Genomic DNA, 27140 nt, shown 5'->3' with positions numbered 1-27140 from the left:
TGGAGGCTCTCTGGACTCTGGCTTGGAGACAAACTGAGATTTCTAGCAGGATTTGTTAGAGAATGCCAAATTTGGTAGGTTTCAGGGGATTTCGTCCTGTCACAGACCCATAATTGCAGTGCTGCTGCATTTTCATGCCCCCAGCTCCAGCCAGCAGAGAGGATGAGAGGATATTCTCCATAGATGTTCACACTACAAATGGCACACATAGCAGTCCACAAGTGTGACTCACAGTGTGTGCCCATGCTGCCATCCACACAAACACAGTGGACAACTCCAATGGCTTGATCCTGCTCCTCCTTTTCTGTGTGTTAGAGTTAAAGCTTGCTAATGGAACATGTACACAAACACATTATGCACGAGGTCTTAGACTTTCAGCCCACCCACTTGCTGGATCCCAGGCCTTGGTACCCTCTGGCTGCTGTGACCCAACACTGGGGCCCCTCAGGCATCAGTTTCTCACTTCAGGATGTTTTCACACATATCTCCCAGCAGTCAGCTTGTTTGTCTTTGAGTGCTCTATCTTGTATACACAGAGTCCCAGACAGAAAATGCATCCTCCTCAGAGAGTTAGAGGATTTAATAAGAATATGGAATAGACTGCAGCGATCAGGTGCGCAGCTTCCTAGATGAGCATACTGATCAACTACTTGCTTACAGGCAATTATACCCTCTTCTAATCATTTTCTTCCTCTATTTTTCCTCACCAAGCTATCCTGATACTCACTTTCCCCTTTTTGGTCCTTCCCCTAGACATATATCACATTCCCATAATTCCCTTAAAATAGCTCATAACAAGTATTGCACAATCTGCATGTTCTATTTAGCTGCATTCTAAGATGAATCCCACACCACTTTAGGCAATAACATCTATAATTTTGAAAGCTTTCCAGAGTGGTCCTTTTCTTGAGGCATCCTAGTGGGTTTCACAGTAAGGGCAGTGATCTGATTACTCTCTTATGATGTTTGTTGGAATAGCTTATCCAGTCTGCTCCTAATTAGTTAACTACAGTGATTCCACCTGTCACTGTCCTTTGATCTTTGCCAGGTCTTTGTGTTCACTGTGATTAGCCTTTACCCACATAACCTAAGAGAATTCACAAACCGTGGAGAAGTATGCAAACAGCATGATGGGACACATCACAGTGAACTGCCGTCAGTACAAAAAATGATGATGAATTGTGCACTGAAGAATTTTGCAAGTTTTCAGAAGGCATTCCTAGAAAATATTTCGTTCCAAAAATATTGGAATGAATTGGAGAAAAGAAGTCAAGTAACATCACGATAAAAAAAAGAGCATAAATAAACAAATTGAACAAAACCTAGATCAAATGGACTTATCAGCCACTGTATGACACCTGAAGAAATATCAAACATTTTTAGGAAAGTGTATCCAGCATTTGTCCTAAAATACATATGATTCTGAAAAACGAGTGGAAGATTGCACTCAACTGCATTTACTGCCTGCTGGATAATAAGCTGAAGATCACAAAAGCGGTGCTCTGTCTTCACATTTAGAAGCTTTCACTTCTGTTCAAACCTAAACTAGCTAACTAAATGATTTTCATTGTTCTAATCCTTACTCTTGCCTTCATTCTACATTTTGTAATGTGCTTAGTTGCTTTTTGTTCGATTGAGTGTTTTTGTGGTGATCATTTAGACTCCTTGTATAATGGAAACTCTCGAGGCAATAGAAACAGGCATTTACAGGTTTTCTACAAAATATTCACTGTATTTGTGTAGTTTCGGGCATTGTTTTAAGTAAAACTAAATGTTAATATCCAGGCATATGTTTACTAGGTTCTTTTCTAAACTAGTATTAAAAATAATGTTGGATTGTTTGTTTATTTTTTTAATAGGCAACCTGTTCCTATTGTTCAAAATTATTTTTCAATCAGAGCACAGAAAATGTAGAAGAAAAGAAGTCAGGGGAGAATATTCTGAAATGGAGCTCAATTTAGAGGATTCAGCAATAAACACAAGGGGTTTTTATTTAGATATGGCAGACTCAATTAGCATCTCATTAGCAATAAGCTGTATAAATAGGCATGTTCAGCAAAGAGGGAAAAAAGTCAATAGTCTGCTGGCAGATACTCAGTATCCCAGCACCAAGCTTTCAACGCATACAGAAGCTCTAATTAGAAGCTTGTCCATGTGCATGCATCACTCATTAACTGCCTCTTTACTGAGAGGGAATAATGAATTGAGCTCTTTAATCTGACATTAATAAATTGCCACCATTTTGGGAGGTATTTGAATGTAAAATGGTGATGTTCATTATCAAAATTATGTTTGATGAGTTGGGTTTGTTCTGGCTCATTGAGAAGGATAATTTTCATATTGTTCGGTCTCCTTCCAAAAAATGAGTTTGGATGCTTATGGTTTCCCCCCTAAGTGAGAGTAGGGATCTGTGCAAATCAATGCTATAAATGGTAGTTACTTATATGATTAGGTAATGATGCGTTTCCTGCCCCTGGTTACATGTACAAAAGTAATCAAATGTGAATTGAAGGTAAGACTTAGGGAGGAAACCACTCATTGCCATTTGTAACATTTCTTCTATACAACCTAAGTCCATCAGAAGGAATTTAGCTTCATATACATGGGACATATATGACAAATACTTTGGGCCTAGGCGAACCATATATTCCTTGTTCTGAGTCAGTTTCCTCTTTTACTAGGTTTTATTCCAGCTGTATTTCATGTTTTATATGACTCAAATAGACAAGCTGGACAATAATGCTTCATACGTATAGCAAGTTACACCAATCTCTGGTTCTTGAACCACGTGTTGGTGACCAAACAAGGGTCAAAATTGAGCTTCTCAGTACTATGTCATGACACTAGTGAGGCTGTGCAAAAACTCATAGGTGGTCTGGTCCCCTCTCCAGTACAAAAGCAGTCTGACTCCATACTGCCGTGGAAGATGCTGAAACTTTTATCATTGTCCATTTGTGAAAACCTCTGAGAAATTCTTCTTTTTGATTCTCGTTATGCAATGGGTATTCCTTGTGTCTTTAGCCATCCATATAATTACCTTTATGTGTGGGCTCATGTGGCTGATTAACAGCCCTGCGACAGAGGAAAAAAAATGATAAAGAGCAAGTTAATAAAGCAGAACTGTTGCAGTATACATTAAAGAGCAGATAACTCCCCAGGCCAGGAAATATAAACATAAATTCCATATTGCCCAAGATAGAAGTGACTAAACTGTATTCATCTGTGACTATAACACAGCTGTAAAAATGCACTTACAGAAACTGTGCAATAGCAAATACGACTTTTTGCCAAAGTAGTTCTGCTCAACAGGTGAAGTCAACTGTATCATGGAGAAATATCATAATGTTATCTTTCAATATTCAAAAGCCATATAAAAACCCCATACTGCTGTGTCACAACTACCTAGCAAAGTAGATTTCACAGTAGTGGAAAAATACTCTGAGAATAAAATGGGAGAAATCTGCTTATCTACTTTTTCTCACATTTTCTCAGTGGACCACAAATTCATTACAAAGGATTAAATAGCAATTTCAAATATGATTATTGGAAAACGTGTTTCTAATACTGAGAACACAACAGGTTTTATCAATATATCTTATAAAATTCTTTCCCATTTTTGAATCTTTTCAAAAGAAATAACACTAGCAATTGTCTATATTTTTCTTAATAGCATTTCTAGTTTCTGCGACAAATTGAATAACAGTATATAATATTATATTCTCTAAAAATATTTGTTTTCTTTCTTTTCCTCAATGTGACAGTGTTTATTATCTATCGGGGTATCAAATAGCAGTTTCCCTATATTGGTTTATGTTGTGGTAGGGATACTCTTATCTCCATACCACCAAAGTGGACAGTTTTTCTAGATTTCTTCCAACATAAATTCATTTCGTATGCAGCCTCTGCAGAGATTTTTTTTACTGAAGTGATACTTCATAGAAGTAATAATGGGGAGATGGGGAAGAGGGGGCTAAGGATCAGGTATATCTGGATTGGAAAGAAATAGTGTATATAACATTATTTTGTCCAGTTGTCATGAAGCTGTTGTATGGTCAATAGATATTTAATTATACAAAATAGAATTTATTGAATTGTCTGGTCTAGAAGACACGCTTTGAACTATGAACTAGAGAACAAATGAGCCTGCCATATTTTTCTTGCCAGTTCACATCATATCTTGTTTTTTCTCAGACTGACTTTGATATATAGACTAGAAGTTTCTTGTAGTAGGACAGAGTGAAAACAATGAACCTCACATTCTGTGCAGTTTCCATCACACTAATATAAAGCAAACATTAAATATGTTTAGCTTATAGGAATGACTGTATAACATAGAGAAAACATTCTGAGAAGTTAATTAAGATCATTTAATTCAAGTAATCTAGTAGAATTTAAAATGAGCTACTAGGTAAAAACTAGTAGTAACTTTATGTGGAAGATAAATAACAATTGTACATGACTTCTGTTTTACATAAGTCAGTTAACATCCCCTCTTAGGAATATTTTGTCCTTGGTTTTTCAAGGTGGAATGGGAGAAAATGCTATAGACTTAAATTTGCAATAAGTCAATATTCTTAATTAAAATCTATTTCACTAATAGTCTGTCTAATCCTTGGCAGTGTTTTATCTCACTAAAGACTCCAGCAGACATGTGACAGAAGATTGAAATCAGACAGCTGAAGCAGTTATAGCCACCAGTCAGTCTCCTACCTTGCCCTTCTGATAAATGCTGTCAATCTGAGCAGAATGTCTGATGTCTTGGGAAGAAAGTTTCTAACTCAGCATGTTAAAGAAGAAATAAGTTTCTAACCTAACAAGTGAATTGAACTAATCCTTCTTGCTGCTTATAAGTGTGAGAACAAGAACTGGTACACAAATAACTCAGGCATCTGTATCTTTGGGTAGTAATATCTGTGAGTGAATGACAGGGTAGAGGTCCATTCTAGGATAGAGGTCCACTCATTTTTTTTTATTTGTTACATATGTTCTGTCATTAGAGATCTTCCTGTATTGCCAGTTCTGATACCTAATCGTAATTACATATATTTCAGACATATATTCACTAATTTCATATATTCACTAAGTTCATGTGAAAATGTAGAAAGACTCTACACAGACACTGATATAATTTCAGTTATAGAAAACAATAACTTCCTAAAAGAATTATCTTGTGAGCTGGTGTCTGTCTGTTCTTCAGCTGATGTCAGATCCATATCCCAGCAAATATTTCTTTTCTATCAGAAAGCAGAGAAATATGGATGTCTCCTTTGGGAGTAACTGGATTTTGTTTAGATAGATCACAGTGATGCTTCTGTTTATTGCCTATAGATTTCTAACAGACCTCAACAAAATGAAATTGCCTCTCCTGGAAAACCCTTAGAGGAATACATCAGGCACAATTTAGCTTTCTACAGTGTGGATGTTTATATTTAAGCTTGTCATTTCACTTCCTTTATGGACAATGAAGTGTAATAAGCATTTCTAAGAAGCTCTACTATTAATTTCATAGGCACCTAATTATTTTCTTATAACCTAAAGTAGACAACTAAGATGGATTAAATGAAAGAAATTTAAAACTACATATTTATTTTCATGAGTAATAAAAGTCTAGGATGATCAGCTAAAATATAGGAATTTGTTTTAAAAATTTCATTGAAGAATCCTACCCTATTGACAAAAACATCTCAGTATTAAGGTCACCTGGCCATCTAGGTTTCCTCTACAGTGAATAAAGGGAAGTCAGCACCTCCTTAAGACACTTCACCTCAGAGGTCACTGAGGTTTCTTTTAAGACAGGGTGAACTGTTTAACTAGCATCTGAAAGCCACTATTTATTGCCATCAAGAGAATGTCAACGAACAGCTGAACACAGCATCTCAATTTCAAGTGGTTGTTGTGAGAGATTAATTCTATTCTTTCAAACTTTAAAGTCTACTTTTCCACTTATCATTGCCACATGTATTTGAAATCCATTTCCGAGATTCTTAAATAGTTCTTCTAGAATTTATACAAACTATCATAAAGATATTTACAATATCAAGGTTGTTTCTCTCTTTTGTGCACTCTTATTAGTTTGCATCTAAACATACTGTTTTCAAGTGCTGTTTCTATGAATTTCTTCAGGATTTTTTCTGTTACTTTCCTACATTTGATGAATAACAAACACGAATATCTTCCAGGACTTTCAAAGTTAAAATTAATTTCATTTAGTCTTCAAGTATAAGTTAAGTGACAATTAAAAAATATAAAATATCCAGTTCTGTATATGTAACTGAATTTATATTGTTCTTCACATTTAAAAAGTATTATATCAAAGAATCATGACGAAGAGCATGCTCAATTTGAAAAAAAATATATTCAAAGTGGAGCAGAACTTAATTTAGTCTTTAAGTTGTGAAGCTGTCAGAAAAAAGTAAACCTTGCTAGGTATAAAAATACAAGAGCAGAGGTAAACCTAATTCTCTAAGTATAAATATAATTATACTGGGCTTAGAGCATAGTTTGTGAGAGTTCTGTAGGTTCAACATTTTAAGAAGAGAAAAGTGACTGTCTTTGTAATTAGCCTACCTCTTTAGACGATGTCCATCATTTTAAAGAGCTCAGTACATTTCTTCACTTATTGCAAATTGTCATATTTGGGATGAAAGATTTCTCTCTCAAAACAAAAAAAAAAGCTAATATCTCTCCAAGTCTGTAGTTACAGTATTTATACACATTTGCTATCTGATACAGAGATATTCCAGCAGCATTCAATTAACTATTTCAACAAAATTTAGTCTTTCAATTCCTTCATAGTTTTAGGAGGCAAGCTTTTACCCTCCTACAACAACAGTTCAAACAAGTGTTATCTACATTATGGCTGCTAAGTCCATAAATTCAGGTAATTTTTGGACATAAGTGGGGAATCAGTCTTGCAGCTCTAAATGATGTGTTTTAAACCATATATTTTTGAGGAGTATCCATGTAGTAAAATTACATGCAATTAGTAGGACCTAATTGCATTTGTGGAATTAGGAGTTTATAATTTAAAAAGCTTTGCTGGACTGACAGAGCTACAATACAGAGACATGCCAAACATTCATTATGGGTGATGCCATATGCCCTTCATAACACACCATCTATCTTGTTACAACTTTATGACACTGTGTATGACAATAGTTAAAGCTTAAAGTAATAGATTTATAGAAAACAGCGGCAAAACAGATGTCTGAAAAGAAGCATCCTCTGGATGTATTCTCAAATAAGTTATTTTTTTGGTGTTTATAGAAACTGAGCTTCATTTCACACATTTGTGCTTCCTTGCTTCTCCACTAGATATTGACTAAGCTACAGAATTTACAATAAGATAAACTAGGGATAAATGGGATATACCTGCAATAGTAAACCACATAGAATGAGAAACTGAATTACCTGCGTTGTTCCTTTGTTAGAGTTGTCTTTGGCATGACTTTGACTGAGGTGAATCAGAATTATAACAGTTCCCAGTTTGAGAGTTGGTATGGATGATTAGGCAGGGATTATTCCATAAAAGTTACATTGATACACCAACTTGTCTTTTGGTAAGTGTTTAATAATGTGGATGTTGCCAAATCATACCTGTTGGGCTGCACAGCCCCTAACTTGCTTCAATTAACTAATATGTATATCTTTTATGAAAGATCTAGTTTGAGGGATTAATAAGTTTAATCATCTTTTAAGCATCAAAGTCAATCCAAAAAAGAACCAGTAAAATGCTCTTGGGAGCAGACAGTTGGAAGGAACAGAGAAGGAGGAAGAAAGGAGGGTGAGGAGGGCAGGGAAAGGAGGAGTGACATACCTTCTTTCACAACCATGGTCATTTAAAATAGCTCAGCTAGTCATGAATCTTGTGCTGGTTTTTATTGGGATACAATTAATTTTCTTCATAGTAACTCGTATGGTGCTATCTTTTGGATTTGTGCTGAAAACATTGTTGGCAGTGTGTTTTAGTTAATGATGAACAGCATTTAAATGGGGTGGAGGTCTTATCTGCTTCTCACACCTCACTAGCAAGTAGGTTCAGGGTTCACAAGAAGTTAGAAGGTGATTCAGCTGAGGCAGCTGTCCCTGACTGACCAAAGGAATACCCCATACCATATGACATCATGCTCAATATATAAAGCTGGAGGAGGATGGAAGAAGGAGGAGACTTTTGGAATTAAGGCATTGGGTCTTCCCAAGTAACCATTACAACATGGAGTTTTTTTATTTTTATCTCCCAATTGCCCCCCCATCCCAGCAGAGGGGGGAGTGAGAAAATGACTGTGTGATGCTTAGTTCCATCTAAGTTTAAATTGTGTCAAAATCTCAGCTCAGCATGGGAGACCTTTAGAGTGAAAGCTAGGGTTATTAAATTCTATACATTTTATATTTAAATTTTACAATGTATACATAATTAAGAACAACCTGCATCCAGGAATAGAGAAGTGATTATATAATTATAGTCTATAGCAAATATTTAAGAAACAAGGATCTTTGTTTACTAATAGTGGCTCTTGGGATATTTATTTAAAATAAGCCTAAATGATGGGGCAGAAAAATTACATGTAACAAAAAGAAGTGTCCCAGCCACCTGATAACTACCAATCCCTTACTAAAACATCTGCTCTGTGCTTCTGCTCTGCAGGCGTCCAGTGCACATGTCAGTATCCTGGTCTTACGACTGTTTAACATCACAGGTCATTCCTGGGAAACTGAATTTATGTAGACACAGATACATCTGAAGCTCGGGCTGAGATGCAGGAAAGTCAGCCTGTGACAGATATCAGATTAGTTTGGAAGAGGACAACATCCAACTGGGAAATCACATAAATGTGCCATACTGACCCCAGGGGTAGTTTTGCTGTCAAGGGACAACCCAGACTTCTTGTAATTGTCTTTTTGAAAAGCTGAAGAAGGGTTAACAACTGAAAAAAGAAGGATAGAGGAAGGAAAAGCAGTTTGAGGCATAGGAAAGACAGATGATCTGAGAACCTAGGACCCACCTTGCTAAAATCAAATATGGATATGCTGTTAAAGGGCCGAGCACACACAGGTTGCTCAGCTTGGCATGCAGCAGATTTCACTGGCTGGATTACCACTGTCCCTCATGAACAATAAAAATATTTTCTATCTAATTCCTGAACTTGTCTAAACAGCTCTTTTAATTCTGAAATATTTTACTTCATATTGTAAATTTATTCTATTCGTTTAAAAATTAATGAAGGGGGGCAGTGTTTAGTCAGTCCTTCTGACACTCAGAGTTTTTTTATTTCCATACTTTACTATTCAGACTGGTTTAATCAAATGGAAAGAACAGTCATCCCTTTTTCTTATTGTTACTTTGTCACCATACCTTTCAAATGACAATGTAAAAACATGAAAAAAAGACTTTCTATCTCCCTAGACAGCTTAGGTTCTGCACTTAAACAACTTTAAAATTAGTGACTGAATTCAAAATAAATTCAGATAGATAGATTTCATTTAGAGGAAATGATATTGTAATACAAGTCTAGGGATAGCTGAAGCCACTGGACAAATTGACTTTACACCACTAAAAAATAAGAGTTAATTTTATTGTAGCTGTGACTGTTGCACAAATTAAAGAGAAAAAATTATTTAGTTTGAGCATTTTCAAGCTGGGAAGAAAACAAATTTTGAAAAGGGCAGTCAGGCAATGTTCAAACAATTTTCAATATCATAGAAAGGATGTTTTTAAGTACTAGCTAGGCAGCAATCTTTTTATGAGCTCTCAGTTGAAATATATTCAATTGTAGGAATGACATTGTTGGAGGAAAACTTACAAAGACCTACAAAAGTGAAGAAAAGGAGACTTCATGTGATGAACTTACTACTATACTTACTAATATATTCCTCAGTCTCATTTCTAAAGAGATTCATCTTTCTTAGAAGTTGTCTGTTGTCCTCCAGGTCCAGAATTCAAAGTTATTTATACTATACTAAGTCAGAAGAAATGGGATAATGTTTTTGTAAAAAAGGAGCAAAAGGAATAGTGGCTACAGATTGCAAGGAGTGGCATTACAAGAATGTTTTTTAAACTTAATTCTTGAACTCCAGAAAAAAAACCCCAACATATGTTTTCTACCTGCATGTTAGGATTCATTATATTAACTTTAGCAAATTAAAATAAAACTAGGCTATGCTTAGATCTTAGTCTTAGATCTCTTCACATCAATGAAGAAAGACAAAAAATGGGGAATCGCTCGTCCTATTTATATTACATATCAGTTATGACGGAATGAGTTTCTTTTTCAAAGTGTCAGTATTTATCTTTTGGATGCTTCCTTCTCCTATACCTTTGCAGGTCTAGTGATTTCAGTGCAGGCTGTTTCTACTTAATTGTCATAAAGAATGCAGAATAATAGAAAGTATACTTATAAACCTTTTATGCAATTAATAACTGCAAAGAAAATTTTCCATAACACAGGTTTAAAAGGTATATTACGCATATATGTATGTATCATTTAATTGGAAAATATGTTTTATACTGTTTTGGGCATTTACATAGCTGGCCCTGTGCACACAAATTGTTTTTGGGATTGCTTGTATAAATAAAGACTATTTGTTTATAAGAAGATTTTGCAGCATCTTTGTGTACTTCTCACACCTTAATTGATAGCTAGTCTTGTTTTATAAAGAACAACAGTAAAACAATAACTTTCAGTCAAATATATTTTCTCTTTTTCGGAATCTAACTAGTTGCCATCAGGCCATATTTGAATGTCTGCATCTGAGCAGCTTGCACAAAATCAGTTTATGGCCAATAAGGAAAAAAAGGTGTACCTTTTTAGGAAAAGTACATCTTTTCCTAAAAGAAATATTAAGAAGTTATGGGGTAACCTATTGTTCAGGTGCTTCATTGAATGTGTGTTTCTTTAAAGAGAGCCTAACTTAGCTATGATGTGCACTGCAAAGTGGGACTTTGCTGCAATTTAAGAAGTCCAGATTTGTGTATCTGCACAGATGTATGCTGCGTACAATTAGTACAGTGAAGGGAGCATGGAAAATAATTCATCTTATTACAAAATAGGCTGTGATAGAGTGATTAATATGTTTAAAGGGAGATATTTAGTGCTTCTTAAGATACTGTCAGTTTTTCAGTGTATTCGTATAGGACTTGCAATTGTAACAAAGAAATCATAAGAGACCGGAATACTCTAGGAATATCAGTTAGAACTAAAACTGAGTGTTCAAGACCAATCAAAATTACATTAAATGATGATGGTTCAAAAACTGAATCACATCCTGAGATGTTATACTCCCCCACCTCCCCAGCCCCAAACTAACATTTTCCTGTAACCCTGCTAAGTGATAACCACCATGGTCATCATCATAGAATCATAGAATAACCAGGTTGGAAGAGACCCACCGGATCATCGAGTCCAACCATTCCTATCAAACACTAAACCATGCCCTATGCACCTCGTCCACCTGTGCCTTAAACACCTCCAGGGAAGGTGACTCAACCACCTCCCTGGGCAGGATCTGCCACTGCCCATTGACCCTTTCTGTGAAAAATTTTTTTGTAATGTCTGGCCTAAATCTCCCCTGGCAGAGCTTGAGGCCATTCCGTCTTGTCCTGTCCCCTGTCACTTGGGAGAAGAGGCCAGCACCCTCCTCTCTACAATGTCCTTTCAGGTAGTTGTAGAGAGCAATGAGGTCTCCCCTCAGCCTCCCCTCCTCCAGGCTAAACATCCCCAGCTCTCTCAGCCACTCCTCATAAGGCCTGTTCTCCAGCCCCTTCACCAGCTTCGTTGCTCTTCTCTGGACTCGCTCCAGAGCCTCAACATCCTTCTTGTGGTGAGGGGCCCAGAACTGAACACAGGATTCGAGGAGCGGTCTCACCAGTGCCGAGTACAGAGGGAGAATAACCTCTCTGGACCTGCTGGTCACGCCGTTTCTGATACAAGCCAAGATGCCATTGGCCTTCTTGGCCACCTGGGCCACTGCTGGCTCATATTCAGTCGGCTGTCAACTAAAACGCCCAGGTCCCTCTCCTTCAGGCAGCTTTCTAGACAGGCTTCTCCCAGTCTGTAGCACTGCATAGGGTTGTTGTGCCCCACGTGCAGGACCAGCATTTGGCCTTGTTAAACCTCATGCCACTGGACTCTGCCCAGCGGTCCAGCCTGTTCAGATCCCTTTGCAGAGCCTCCCTACCCTCCAGCAGATCAACATTTCCACCCAGCTTAGTGTCGTCCGCAAACTTGCTAAGGGTGCACTCGATGCCTTCATCCAGGTCATTGATAAAGACATTGAACAGGGCTGGACCCAGCACTGAGCCCTGGGGAACCCCACTTGTCACTGGCCTCCAGCTGGATTTCACACCATTTCCCACCACTCTCTGGGCCCGGCCAGCCAACCAGTTTTCCACCCAGGAGAGTGTGTGCCTGTCCAGGCCACAGGCTGACAGTTTGAATGATGTGAGAAACTGTGTCAAAGGCTTTACTGAAGTCCAGGAAGACCACATCCACAGCCTTTCCCTCATCCAGCAGCCGAGTCACTTTGTCATAGAAGGCGATCAGGTTAGTTTGGCAAGACCTGCCTTTTGTGAACCCATGTTGACTGGGCCTGATCACCCGGTTCTCTTGCATGTGCTTCATGACAGCACTCAAGATCACCTGCTCCATGACTTTCCCTGGCACTGAGGTCAGACTGACAGGCCTGGAGTTTCCTGGGTCCTCCCTGCGACCCTTTTTGTAGATGGGCACAACATCAGCCAGCCTCCAGTCCAGTGGGACTTCCCCAGTCTTCCAGGACTGTTGGAAGATGATGGAAAGGGGTTTGGCCAGCACATCCGCCAGCTCCTTCAATACCCTTGGGTGAATCCCGTCCGGCCCCATAGACTTGTAGGTGTCTAGTCGGGCTAACAAGGCTCTGACCACCTCCTCTTGGATCATGGGAGCCTCATTTTGCTCCTTCAGCTCCTGGGTTTGTACACAGATGGAACAACTTTCTTTACACTTAAAGACTGAGACAAAGAAGGCATTAAGTACCTCAGCCTTTTCCTCATCCCCTGTTACTGTTGTTCCTTCTGTGTCCAACAGGGACTGTATGGTCTCCCTAGTCCTCCTTTTATTATTTATATATTGATAGAAGGATTTTTTGTCATCTTTCACAGACTTTGCCAATCTGATTTCTAGTTGAGCCTTAGCCCTTCTGATTTTTTCTCTGCACAATCTCACTTCCCTCCTGTAGTCCACCCAAAAGGCCTGACCCCTCTTCCAGAACCCATAAACATTTCTCTTCTTCTTGATATCACTCAAGATCTCTCTGTTCAACCAAGCTGTTTTTCTCCCCTGCTGGCTTTTTTTCCGGAACACGGGGATGGCTTTCTCCTGAGCTGCTAGGATTTCCTTTTTGAAGAGCTCCCAACCCTCCTGGGCTCCCTTGCCCTTGAGTACTGTCTCCCATGAGACTTTGACAACCAGCCTTCTGAAGAGTTCAAAGTCTACCCTCTGGAAATTTAATGCTACTGTCCTACTAACCACCCTCTTCACTTCACCTGGAACAGAAAACCCTATCATCTCATGATCACTTTGTCCTAGGCATCCTCCTACTGCCACATCCCCCACAAGGCCTTCTCTGTTCACAAACAGCAGGTCCAGGAGGGCACCCTCCCTTGTTGGTTCATTCACCAGCTGTGCAAGGAAGTTGTCTTCCACGCACTCCAGGAGCCTCCTAGACTGCTTCCTTCCTGCTCTATTGTACTCCCAGCAGATATCAGGCAGATTGAAGTCTCCCACAAGAACAAGAAGCATTGATCTAGAGATTAATCCCAGCTGTTTATAGAAGAGCTCATCAGCTGCTTCTCCTTGGCTGGGTGGTCTGTAACAGACTCCCATCACAAAATCTACCTTCTTATGGGCTCCTCTGATTTTAACCCGCAGGCACTCAATCTCCTCATCGCCACAATCAACCTCAATGGATGCATCTGGTCATGATGTGGATTCAGGGGAGACAGGTAACAACATAATAGCCAAGGACTAATTTATGGCAATGTGCCCACCTTGCTACAGTGCTGACCAATGTCTGACTCAAGACAAATTTGCTAGATATTAACATCTGCAGTTGTTATTAAAATATAACTATGGGTCAATCATCTTAATCCATAAATAACTAACAGCCCAGAGCCCTTTGAGCTTTCCTGCATGACAGCAGGATCTCCCATTGAGTAGGGACACTTCTCAAGGGTCCTCCTTGAGGATGAGAGAATACTTATTGTGTCAGATACTCAGGAAGTGAATTGGGAATAAATGCACTGAAACTCTGAAATCTTAGCTGAGTAACATAAAGTATTGATTGTGCATGTAGAATCCTTCAGACATAAATGGTTGACCAAGTCTAGGACTAAGACTGGATCCAGCCGCACCTAGACTGCTCACTGAGAAGGAGTTTGGAAAGAAATCGGGTCTTTTCTGAACCTTGTGACTCAACAGGAGGGTCTCCCCGACAGGTTTGGCTGAACCTGCCCTCTATGCAGTAAATAATTCAGTGTATATTGCCATCAAAGCTTGTTAAACCACTATCACATTTACTATCAAAATTTGTTAAATCACTGTTTTATATCAATAAACATATTGCTACTTTGCTTTTACAAGAGAAGTGCATCACTTCATCCATGACACCTCTCTAACGGAGAACAGATGGATATCCATTCTAGGACATGACTGTCTTGATTCAAAGTTCAATTCAGTTGTCAATCCAAAGGCATAAAATGTAATTGGAAATGTCTTTCTCTAACAAGGCATCCTCATTCCATAGGTCTTGAGCTGTATTTGCCCATCCTATGTAGACTCATATGCTCTTCACACTGGTATAGATACTTAGATATTAAATATCTCTCTTTGGGTGCCTTTAACTTGGACTGAATCCCACCATAGACACCTAAAGTTTGGTGAGATGATTTACAGTGCCCTGTATCTGTCCTTTCTTTTTTGTTCCCCTCAGTTCTGAAGTATCAAATTGTCTGAACAAATCTAGATGAAGCATCTGAGCTCTGTGAATGTAATTAACTCTAAAGTCTACAGAGATCAATGTCTTGTTTTCAGATGAGAGTACGTAAGGAGACTAAATAAAGTGGAGTTTTTCAACTTTGTTTAAATAGACTTAATTTCAGTAATCTATCATTTGCCTTTCCTCTAATTCCTTTTTTGAATGGTTTTGTCAAGATGAATTGGTTATGTGTTTGCTTAAAAAAAATTTCGAGACCCCCTATGTTTTAGAGGTTACAAAAACGTATATACATCCTATGTATCCTAAATATTTAGGGGAACATTTTTAGACTTTCACTTTATTTTAATGCAAATTTAGGGTCCATCTGAATGAAAATTCATTCTGTTTCAGCTCATGAAGATCTGCAAATATATGTCTAATTTGAATCATGCCTTTAAATCTCATTATGTTTAATAATATTTGTGCATACTTGTGTGCTTCTGGATGTTATTTCAAAGTGCAATTTCTACTGAATATATAAAAATAATCTCCTAATATCTTTCATCTTCCAAGTTTATAATACCTTATGTGAGCATTTTCAGTGAAAAAAAAATTGTATGCAGATGATTAATTTTCTTGATTTAGTGTGAATTATTTTAGGCTTAAGGTCTTAGACTAAATCGCAGGTGGAGATTCAAAGAAGGAAGTGAATAGTACAAATTTGGAGCCACAACTGGGAACTATTGAATAAATATGAGTTCTGAATTGTAGCAAGAATTCAGGGTTTGAGAACATGTAGAGCACTGGTGAGCTGCATCCTTACACTTCCTGAGCATCCTGTACAGTTGTAAGAAGGCATCTGACACAGGTTGCTGCATTCAGTAGTAACAATCTCTAGCTAGATGAACCAGTGTTAAATAATTTTTATGTCAGAAGAGCTGCAGAAAGATGTCACCACATAATCCACAATGCTATCATAAACCTTAGCTTTTCATTTTATGTTTTTCTTAATAAAAAAAATACAATGCAAACATTTATGTGTGGAATATGACTAAACATGGTGCCTAAAATACAATGCCTGCATTTATTATTGTTACAGTTCACATTGTACTTATTTAAAAATTGTTTCATGATTCATTTAAAACACCTATGGCCACTCTTGTTCACCTAGAAAATAACGGAATATAGGTGGACATCTATCTTCACCTATCATTTTGTGGTATATATCTGTCTAAGATATTTTTCCCAAGTTCACCTTCAGGAGAATCTGTAAATGGAAAGCAGATCCTGAATCCCACATGCACTGTTTATAAAACAACATGTCTCGTTCTACTTGTGGTCTAGCAATTTTTGTTCTCTTAAGATTTTATATTGTCTTTGTGATCTGTTCAGAATTGAATTTACTTTATTTCCTTAGAGAAAAAATCACAACATATGCTAAATCCAATGTATTTTTTAATCTATTTAGTACAGAATGACTACATTCTCTGAAATAATTGAGAACATGCAACCTTTGTCTCTTTTATTGTTGGATGTTTAAATTTTAGTTATCCCAGTCCACTCATAATCACCTTAGACTCACTTTAAAATCAATAGGGGAATAAAGGCAGCTCAGAAGATGGTTCATTTGACCTTGTCCAAATTCATATTTCAGACAAATATATATCTTCCTTTGAAAGTTCCAATTTCTCTCAATTAACTAAAAAAGAATTAGTGTGACTAGCTGACAGGCTTATGTTTACTTTCAGTCATGCTAATCCTAGCCTGGCTGTCTAGTGCAATTTATTTTTTTCTTTGTCCTTTTCCCTTTAGTATTCAATGGTTCACATTTTTTTTTTTTGCTACAAATTGCAATTAAATAATTTTAAATTGTCCTTAAAAAAGAACAGTTAATAATGTATTAAAAATTAGCAAAGGACAACATTTGTTTTATCAGGCAGATCATTTAACCCACATTCACTTAGTTTTACAGTATGTGAAAAGGAATAACATATTTACATAGCAAATAAACATTCTTAATCTTTCAGTAAGTTTATGTCAAAATAACCGATTTTAAAAATAATAATGTATATCAATTCCTTTTACTAAGAGCTATGCACCTCTCTCTTGACTCTCCTATTGGCCTGTAGGTTTCCTGTCATGTTACTGCATGATTCTTCTCCTAGAATTCATATATTTCAGATTTCCCCTTTTTTGTTGTTGATGAGGAACAAATATTCCAATTGCACATTCTATATATTCAACATATATATTACACATTTACATGTTTTACATTTTTTTAAATGCTAGTTGTATAATAACATCTGCCTTCAACACAAATGATATAGCACAGCCTATATATTGAATAAATACCTGCTTCACAGTAAGGAAAACAAAACCTTAAGCATAGTTGTACATGTCCTAAAATTACATTTAAGCCAAATTCCCTGGTCCAAACTGTCACTCCAGAATGATGAAAAGACTCAAGGGGTAGACAAGAACATGCAATTACTACCCAGGGAGTCTCGGGAAACAGCTCACAGTGGGAGAACCCAGAATGATGAGACATGCAGGTTTGTACGCCATCCGTGAAATCTTTGGGCATTCATTACTGTAGACAGAGACAAACAGCAAGTAGTGAGTCAGCCTCCACATCCCATTGCTGCTTTTTTGAGCCATTCATCCCTCAAGTAATTCATTAAACATTCCATTAAGAAAAAGTGGATGCCCATGATTTTGTGCTGCAAGGTATAGTACAGAAAGCTTCAAACAAGACTCATAATGACTTTTTGGTCTCTGTGCAAAGCTATAATCTTTCATGCATGCTTTTTTTAACAAGAAAACCCAAGAAGGGAAAAAGTTATTGCTATAAGAGTGGGGCAGCCATTATTTTTATGAAACTTGTATTTTATCTGGCGTGGATTGCATCTTTAAAAGAAAAGTGTTACAGGCACCAATCATTTTGAAACATTATTAAAAATATCTGGCGGTGTTCTCAGTTTTGCCTCTGAGGTTTGCTTTGAGATTGGAAACTTTATCTGCTCAATGATACTTTTTTCAGGACATTTTGATTGTCAAAGGAATACATGGTTTTGATTCATCATTTCTTTTTATAAGTGTTCATTTTGTAGGGTTTTATTAGTAAATCGCTTCCAAGAGTATTGCACAGACATAACAAAACCAAAATTATGCAAACTTTTATGTATTTTAAATGAAAATTTATTTTTACTCCAGATTGTGTCGAAACCATAACAACTTTGCTGATGAAGCACTGCAAAATATTCATGCCCTGTCATCATGATGAACAAAAGAATCCCTGCTTCTGAACACGAGATGTTCATTTCCTCATTCTTTCATTAGTTAGTATATATTTTATTACTATAAGTAAGAAATCACAGGAAGTCTAAATGGAAAAAGAGTGGGTTTTTTTTTCTTGTTTCCACCTTTAGTACATTCACAAAAGAGCTAAGAAATTCCATTTGGAAACTTAATATTAGATTACTTTTTTTTAAATGCATTTGTGCCTGTATGATGATGATAGGTAGTGTGTTCTGCTTTATGAACAGTACTGTAACTTTATGAATTCTTTCTTAATTTATTTCTTGAGCCGGTTGACCTAATCATTACAAATATACATTAGTATCAACTTGAAACTCAGCAGATGCTATTATTTGCAAAAGAACTGATAAAGAATTTCTTGGCTGGGTTTTTTTCAGAAAGCATGAACTTGACTTTCAAGTAATAAAACAGGAGAATAAAGTGTTTCCCCTGCACCAGAAAGACTTTGTATCATCCAGTATAGACTGACAACCTGAAAAGCGTCATCTCACCTTTTTAAATAGGATCGCTGAATACAGGCTGACTACTAATGTCAAACCATTGAATGGGAGAATGCTACTTGGACTGGTCCAGAGCCTGCCAAGGACAAGTCTCACAATTTAATTATCCAGCTTGTGTAGTTCCAGTGCCTGGAGGCCTGCCTTGGCACTGTGCAGTTTTCCATGTTCTGTTAGTGAGCAGGTGTGCAAGAGGCTGGTAGGCTGCATAACCAGCCAATTGACACAAAATTTTCGATACCGTATAGCACCATGTTTAATATATAAAGAAGAAGTTAGCCATGGTAAGGTTTCACTACTCAGCAATGACTGCTGGGGGCTGGGCATCAGTCATTAGCTGATAAGCAATTGTACTGTGCATAATTTTTAAAAAAATATTCTATTATTATAATTTAATAATAATAATAATAATGGCAACAAAAATAATCCTTTTCTGCTGTACTATTAATCTTTATTTGTCTCAGCCCAAAAGTTTTACTTTTTCATTTTCCTTCCTTCCCACTGGCATTGAGGGTGGAGAGGTAAGCAACAGCTGTGGGGTGCTTTGTTGCTGACAGAGGTTATATCATGGCAGTAAGAAATAAAGCTATAAACACACCTTATACGATGTCTCTCTTACTCAGAATTGCAAGAAAATAAGAACTTTTACACAGTTAATTTATTTTTTGGTATGTAATTTGTAAAGTAAGATATGCCTAAAATGCTTAGTTAAGCTTGAAACATTTAATAATGGCAGATCTGTTGTCCAAGATAGAAAGAGTTAGGCAAAATTTAATTTAAGTTGATATACTGAGAGAGAAGTAGACTAAACTGACAGCTCTGTAAACTCAACATGTCTAAACAGGCTTTCATTTGCATTCTCATGAACAACCAGTGTCAGTTAAAATTAGAATATGGCCAGCTTCCTTAAATAGAAAGGAAAAAGAAATAACAAGCCCAAATAAAGTGGTGTGTACCTACAAATTCTTTCCATGCCAGCAAAGTCTGGAAATGACAGAAGGTGGTTTATGTTTTTACCTACAAGAGTCAGTTTGAGGAATTATTATTGGCAGGTCTTGGGAAAAGAGATTTGTTAGAGTTACAAGACTGTTAGTGGAGACTAGCCAAGTGGTGATAGACAAGCTGAGAATATAACAGAATGGTATATTTTTGCCATTTATTGGATGTCCATACACTAAAAAAATACATTATGTGTGTACATACACTGATATTTATGTGAGATACTTTTGTGTGAACTCTGCAGATTTTCTTCTGTTCTCTCATTTACTCAAAGATATATAAAAAACTAATTTTCAGTATTTAAATAATATTGATCAGAGATATACAAGGTTGAATTCATAGAAGGTATTGGTCAGCAGATGGCTGAATATGAGCCAGCAGTGTACTCAGGTGTCAAACAAGGCCAATAACACCCTGATCTCTATCAGATATAGTGTGACCAGGAGGACTAGGGAAGTGATCATTGTTCTGTGCTGAGGAGACTGCACCTTAATACTGTGTTCAGTTTTAGGCCCTTCAGTACAAGGAAGACATTGAGGTGCTGGAGTGTGTCCAAAGAGTAACAAAGCTGGTGAAGGGTCTAGAGCACAACTCTTACAAGAAGTAGCTGAGGGAATTGGGGTTGTTTATTCTCGCGAAAAGAAGACAGGGGAGATCATATTGCTCTCTATAACTGTCAGAAAGCAGATTGTAGAGAGGTGAGTGTTAGTCTCTTCTCCCAGGAAACAAGAAATAGGACAAGATGAAATGTCCTCAAGTTGTGTCAGGGGAGGTTTAGACTAGATATCATGAAAAATTTCTTCACTAACATTTTGCCAAGCATTGGAACAGGCTGCACAGAGAAGTGATTGAGTCTACATCCCTGGAGGTATTTAAAAGACATGGAGCTATGGTGCTTAGGGACATGGTTTAGTTGTGAACTTTCAAGTGCTATGTTAATGGTTGGACTCAATGATCTTAAAGCTCTTTTCCAACCTAAATAACCCTATGATTCTGTGACTTTTTTAGAGAGACTGAACTCTTATGGGGACCTTGGCTGGGATCCCAAGGTTTTAATAATTCACTGTTTGTCGCTTATCCCTCAGAGCAGGCATGCAGTCTGACTTTTGTGATGGAGCACCATTTCTCACGTGAAAATTAATGTTCTGTGGATAAAACTATAGTTATAGCTACAAATTTATAGTTATATCATACAAAACATACTGCTTCGTATATAGTATAGCTGTGCAGAACAAAGGATTGATCATAGAATCATAGAATCACAAGGTTGGAAAAGACCTCTTGGATAATTGAGTCCAACCATTCTACCAGTGCTGATAAGCAGCCCCCTGTACACTTGAGAAACAGAGGCACTACATGAATAGATATTACTTATGAGCCAATTCTCTAATTTCATTTGTTTTGAATTATGAATTCTATACTACAGTGTCATAGAATCATAGAATAACCAGGTTGGAAGAGACCCACTGGATCATTGAGTCCAACCATTCCTATCAATCACTAAACCATGCCCCTTAGCACCTTGTCCACCCGTGCCTTAAACACCTCCAGGGAAGGTGACTCAACCACCTCCCTGGGCAGCCTGTTCCAGTGCCCAATGACCCTTTCTGTGAAAAATTTTTTTACGTGAAAAATTTATATGAAAAATTTTTTTCTGTGAAAAATTTCATGGCCCAGCATCTCATACTACTGATCAGCAATGAGATGACCTCACTGTTTGTATTCATCAGGAAACTTAGATAAGAAGGAAGATGTAGGAGGGGGCAATAGTGGCACTACACATGTCCCTGTTTGTAGCAGGGGTAAAGGCAGGCGCACAAGCAATTTGTGGTGCCTTTCTCACTCACAGTCTTATTAAAGTACCTCAGCAAACCTTGCAGTCACCAGACAGACACTGACCTAATCGATAGGAAACTGATTTTCAGGACACAGACTTGGTCACAGTCACCAGTCATCATGCCCATGAAACAGTCTGTGTGATAATGACCCTCTCTTACTGATCTTTTGTTTTCTTTTCTTCTTCTACACTGGATGTTTCTGAATAGTTACTTTTATTTTAGGGGGGTACTGTTCATTCATTTATATTCTTTATCATAAAGTTTGCCAGAAATAAAAAAAAAAAAAAAAGTTTTGAGAAGTCCCCACCTACCAAGGGAATGAGCTATTGTTCCTGACCAAATTGGTTGCTCTCACCAATCATAAGCATATCATAAACATACAGGGCAAAATACCTGAATGATGAAAACAACTCCTGTGAAAAAAGATGAGGTGAATGTGGGGGGAATGTGGTAAAGGGAGATCAAAATGCAGCTACTTGAAAAAATTGAGTGACTAGATTGTCTACTGCTTCATCTAAAAAACTACCATAGGTATCAGAAGTAACAATCAAGCATTTTTGAAAAAAATCCCAAAGGTTTTATCACCCAATGCATAATTAGATCATAGAAATCACTGCCACAAGTGAATTCCATAATTTTAAACAGCTTGTACTTTAAAAATAATTGTGAAAGGAGAAAGCCATAAAGGTCTCTTTAAATTTTTGTGCAAGCTTTGGTTATGGAGATCCCTTCAATATGCAGATCATACAAAATGGGGAGGTACGTCTTCAGAATATTTGGGAGGATTATCACTTGCATATGTAGGCTTTTTTTACCTAAATACTTCCTGTTAGAGATTGGTAAAGTTAGAATGTTGGTCTCATCTGTTGCTGTATCTCAGCAAACACATTCTTATGCACCCTCAGCACCCAGGAAATGTCTCCTCCCGCATCTAGATGCAGCTCAGTGTTCTGTAGCCTTGGTTTACTCAAAATACATAACCAGATCCTATTAAAATTTACTTGAATATTCTATACATGTAGACATTAGATGAACAAATAAACTGGAAAGTGTTTTAGGAGGAGCAAGCTCCTGATCTTAGTTTCCCAATGAACAAGCTGAAAGTACTCTTCATGCATTGCTACATCTCTCATTGAAGCAAAGTCAGCTTTAAGACACTTTGTATTACATTTCCTCTCCACAGCTTCTCACTAAATGTGTGTAGTTCAATAAAGGTGAGGCAGAAGGTAAGTTCCCTTCCATCCTGACAGCATAAGCCGCTTGAAGGAGATGAAGGTTCATTAGCAAGTGAACACAACACAAAGGGCAAGGAAGATAGAAATCCTGAAAAATTTAAACTGACAAGGTTGCCCCAATACCTTGATACTATACTGGCTTCACATTAGTGCAAACAGATACCACAATGGGGGAAAACCAATTGCTAGTGTTCACAAAGAAGCTGATACAACTTCCTGTTCAATTTGCTTTGCTAAGATTGAATGTATACTTTATTTTTAAACTCTCTCTACCTCAAAACTGGATTCCCTAATTTGGAAAAGAAAAAGACACCACTTTTCCGATCCACTCAGAAAGTCTATATATACTTTAAACAAGTTTGCAGCAGAAAGAATTTGTTGTTAAACGAGTTTCAGGATTTATGATTTCAGTACAGGAATTGCTTGTATGCTGTTGGATAAAGTTTTGACTGTTAAGTTCAGACCTGGGTAAAATGGTTTTCAGACCAGACTAAGTAGGAGAAGTTCAAAGCATAGGAAAGCTAGGACTTGAGAAAATACTTACTAGGTCTAACTCAGTTGCCAGAAGAGATTCTGTGTCTGTCAATGCTTGTAAGTGTATGTAGACTATGTCTACCTGTTGGGAAATACAGACAATAATTTTTCATTTACCATTGAACCATAAAATATATGTTATACAGTAGAGGCAATTTTTTCAGTATGATATAGGCACCAAGTAGCTTAATCCCTTCCTTTCCTCTGATAATACTAACAATTTACATGTTTATATCTTATAAAGAATACTGAACTATAAATCTGACATCCAAAACTATGTTGTGTGACTGACTAAACCAGTATTTCTTGTTTTGGTTTTTTTCTGTCTTTAGGGCATAGTGAAAACTTAGTGTTAAGATATAAATATCAGGTCTGTAAATGTGTGGTTGAAATGGTAAAATTCATAATATTTTTTAAAAAATTATATCAGAATATACTTTGCATTCACGAATGAATATTTTTAAATAAATGATTGCAATCAAATTATTTTGATGAATCTGAAATTGTTACATATAATTTATATTTTTACCTCAGTGTAAGTGGTTGTTATGCTATTTTTATTCCACTGAAATCGGTAAATTAGAGCTCTAATGAAATTCCCAGTCATGTAAAGGGGAATGTCAGAGCAATCCAGATTAACAAGAAAAGTCCTGTACGTGTAAATCATTTGCTCTCCTTTTCTTAAGTATCAGAATAATATTCTGTCTTGTACATTTTCTACTTAATCAATAACTTTTTTTTCACTAGGAACTACACTAATTATGTATATAGTGCCTAACTAAACACATTCTACTCTCTTGTCCCTGCCTGCATGCCTGGGCCAGCTTGAATTGATTCAACAACTTTCCCGTGTTTTGATGAATGGAGACTTAATTAATTAAGCAATTTGTCTAGTATCACTGTTGAATGGACAAGATGGAGGTCAGAAGACCATTAAAAGAAGCTACCTGAGTTGTTATACACAAATAACAACTGAAAAAGGATATAAGTCCTCCTTTAGGAATCTATTGAGGCAGACGTGTCTCTCAGATTGTGCTATTTAATGAAACTTTGCTAACAGCTCTCAGTTTTAGGGCAAAATGCAGTCAAATGCAGAGACCAGCATGTAAAACTTCATGTATTTCTGAAACACATACCAGGATATTATAACTGATATTTTGGTACATTAAGACATTGAAATGGAACTTCATTAAAAAAAAATATAATAATCTATTTAGAACAGCAGTATATCCTGTAACTAATATCAGAAAATTGTTGATAAATATGTCTGATTTTTTGTGTTATTTTATATATCTATATAAATATACCTCGATTAACAGAGCAAAGATGAATTGACTAAGTTATGTGAAACATTCTCAGTTAGCTGTTCACTGTGTCAAATGCAGAAATACAAGCCATGCAGACATTCAGTTATTTCAACCGCTTTAAGAGAAGCAAGATTTTAGATCTGAGATGGTAGAACATCCCTAAAATTTTAATAATGTTATAATATAGAATCCATAGAGCTGTAAACGCACCTAAATGAGACTGGTCTTGGAGGTGATAATTTTTGCAGAATAACTAGAAGAAGCAAGTTCATAATTCCCATTAAAAGGATTAATAGCTACTACAGACAACCCCAGACCAGTATCTTTATCGAGTGATTGAACACATTCCAGGAAATCAATACACCATTGTCTTGCCATATAACCATGAATTATCTTGGAAGATTTTCAGAAATATATGTGTTCTGGTTTGAGCTAAAGCAGAATTGATTTTTTTTAACTTTGCTGAGCCTCATCTGAGTAACTTTTTTGTAAAATTTTCTGAAAGTTAACTCTGTGTTTACAGACAGCACCTGTCTCTAGAAGTGATAACGCTTAAAATATGATGATATAGAGAAACATCGTTGTTTACTTCTATCCCTATGGAGAGAAAGCTTATCCAGAAGTTGGTGAATTGCCATAAGTCAGAGTCAAAAAAAGGTTAAGCTGTGCAGGGAGGAGTGGACAGGACAGGTGACCCAAAACTGACCAACAGACTATTCCATTCCATAAACATAATAGTCAATATAAAACTGAGGGTCATGAGCATCAAAATCCGTTCTTCAATGGCCAGTATTTTGTAAGAACTCTGCCTGTCTTTTTGCTCCTGATCCTGGATCCATGAGTTCCTGAATCAAGTCCCTGAGTGCAGCTCCCACCTGCTGCTAAATTCAGCCAGGGACCTTTCCCCATTCCTGTTTTTCAGCATCAGTGGCAAAGTAGTCATCACAGAAGAGGTTCAATTTTGTATATTTGTATATATTTTATTTCTTTCTTATTAATAATAGTTCCTTACTATTATTGTTTCATTAGAACTATTTTTTTCTTTTCAGTTTCAAACCCCCAATTCCATTTCTCTCCTTTTTAATTCCTGGTGAGGATGAGGGTGGTAGGAATTGGGTTACAACTACTTACATTTAGCTGTCAGTCAAGCCAGGTGGGACTAAACGGTGACAATAGGAAATTTTGACCTATAAATAGGAAAATATATTTTTTCATATAGTTGTTCTATAGTAGGTATCTAGACCTAATCATAAGGTAGTTGGAGCTATTAAATTACTTGTAGAAAAAAAATGGTTTAAAACAAGTTAAATATGATTCTTCACTAAACACATTGATAGCAGGAGGTTTTTAATTGATACATTTTGGAACAGTTAATGGGAATCTAACAAAGAACTGTATTTAAAAAGTGTAGTGTTTCTCATGATAGAGTGACTGGAATAAACAAGGATATGACAGAGGTTTATGAACTGACAAACGGTCTGGAGTCTATAAACTGGTGCTATTATATTCCTTTTCATATTGCAAGAACTGAGACAAGCCCACTAAAACTGATAGACAACAAACACAACAATGCTAAAAGGCAATATATTACATAAAATGCACAGCAATCCTGCAGAAAGTAATGACACAATAACTGTTCAGGCCAAGACTTTAACCATGTTCTAAAAAAGGCTAGATGTTTGCAGGTGTCATGAAAACTTCAACCATCTGTAATACAGTTAAACTATGCTACAACTCTTATGCTTCATGATAGAAATGAGCTGATTCAAGGCTCTCTGGCTAAAACTCCAGTTGTTCTTCATATTCAGAAATGCTCCCACTCATTCTAAAGAGGCAAAGGTTTTATATGTATATATTTAATAGTTGCCTGCTAATGAAAATCTGTTACTGAGCAATTAAAAAATATATAATATAGATCAGATTACATGGAGAATTAATATAGTCTTTTCACATTCTCCACACATTTAAGATATTAATTCCTTAGAGTGTTTTTCTCTTGTACTTTGCTCTGTGAGGAGCACTAACTGGGAATGTTTGAATAAGTATTCCTTGGCAATATAAACGTATGCTATAGTGAACAAATTTGTTCCATTTGAAAAGTAAATCTAAGGATGAGATAACAGAATTAATGAGATTAAGCTAAACAACCTTGATAGTTGTCTTGCCTTCCCTTCCTGCTAATAAGACAACGAGGTGCTTCTGAATGTTTTAGAGAGGCCTTTGTTCAACAAAGGTCAGAAAAGAGACATCTTTCTTCTCCCTGAAATGATCAGTCTAATGCTAAAAACACACACAGAGAAATGGGCTTAAATATGAACCCTACATGTCCGGTTATTTGGGTTTTATCTCCCTTAAAGATAAATTCTGCTTTGGATGTAAGGAACATTTCTGATGAAATTTTTGGTATATCCAACCCACTTTCACAATATATGTTGGCAAAGTTAACTGAGAATTTTATGAGCA

The sequence above is a fragment of the Phaenicophaeus curvirostris genome, chromosome 2 (assembly GCF_032191515.1).
Source record: "Phaenicophaeus curvirostris isolate KB17595 chromosome 2, BPBGC_Pcur_1.0, whole genome shotgun sequence".
Taxonomy (NCBI): Eukaryota; Metazoa; Chordata; class Aves; order Cuculiformes; family Cuculidae; genus Phaenicophaeus; species Phaenicophaeus curvirostris.
This window is presented reverse-complemented; position numbering follows the sequence as displayed.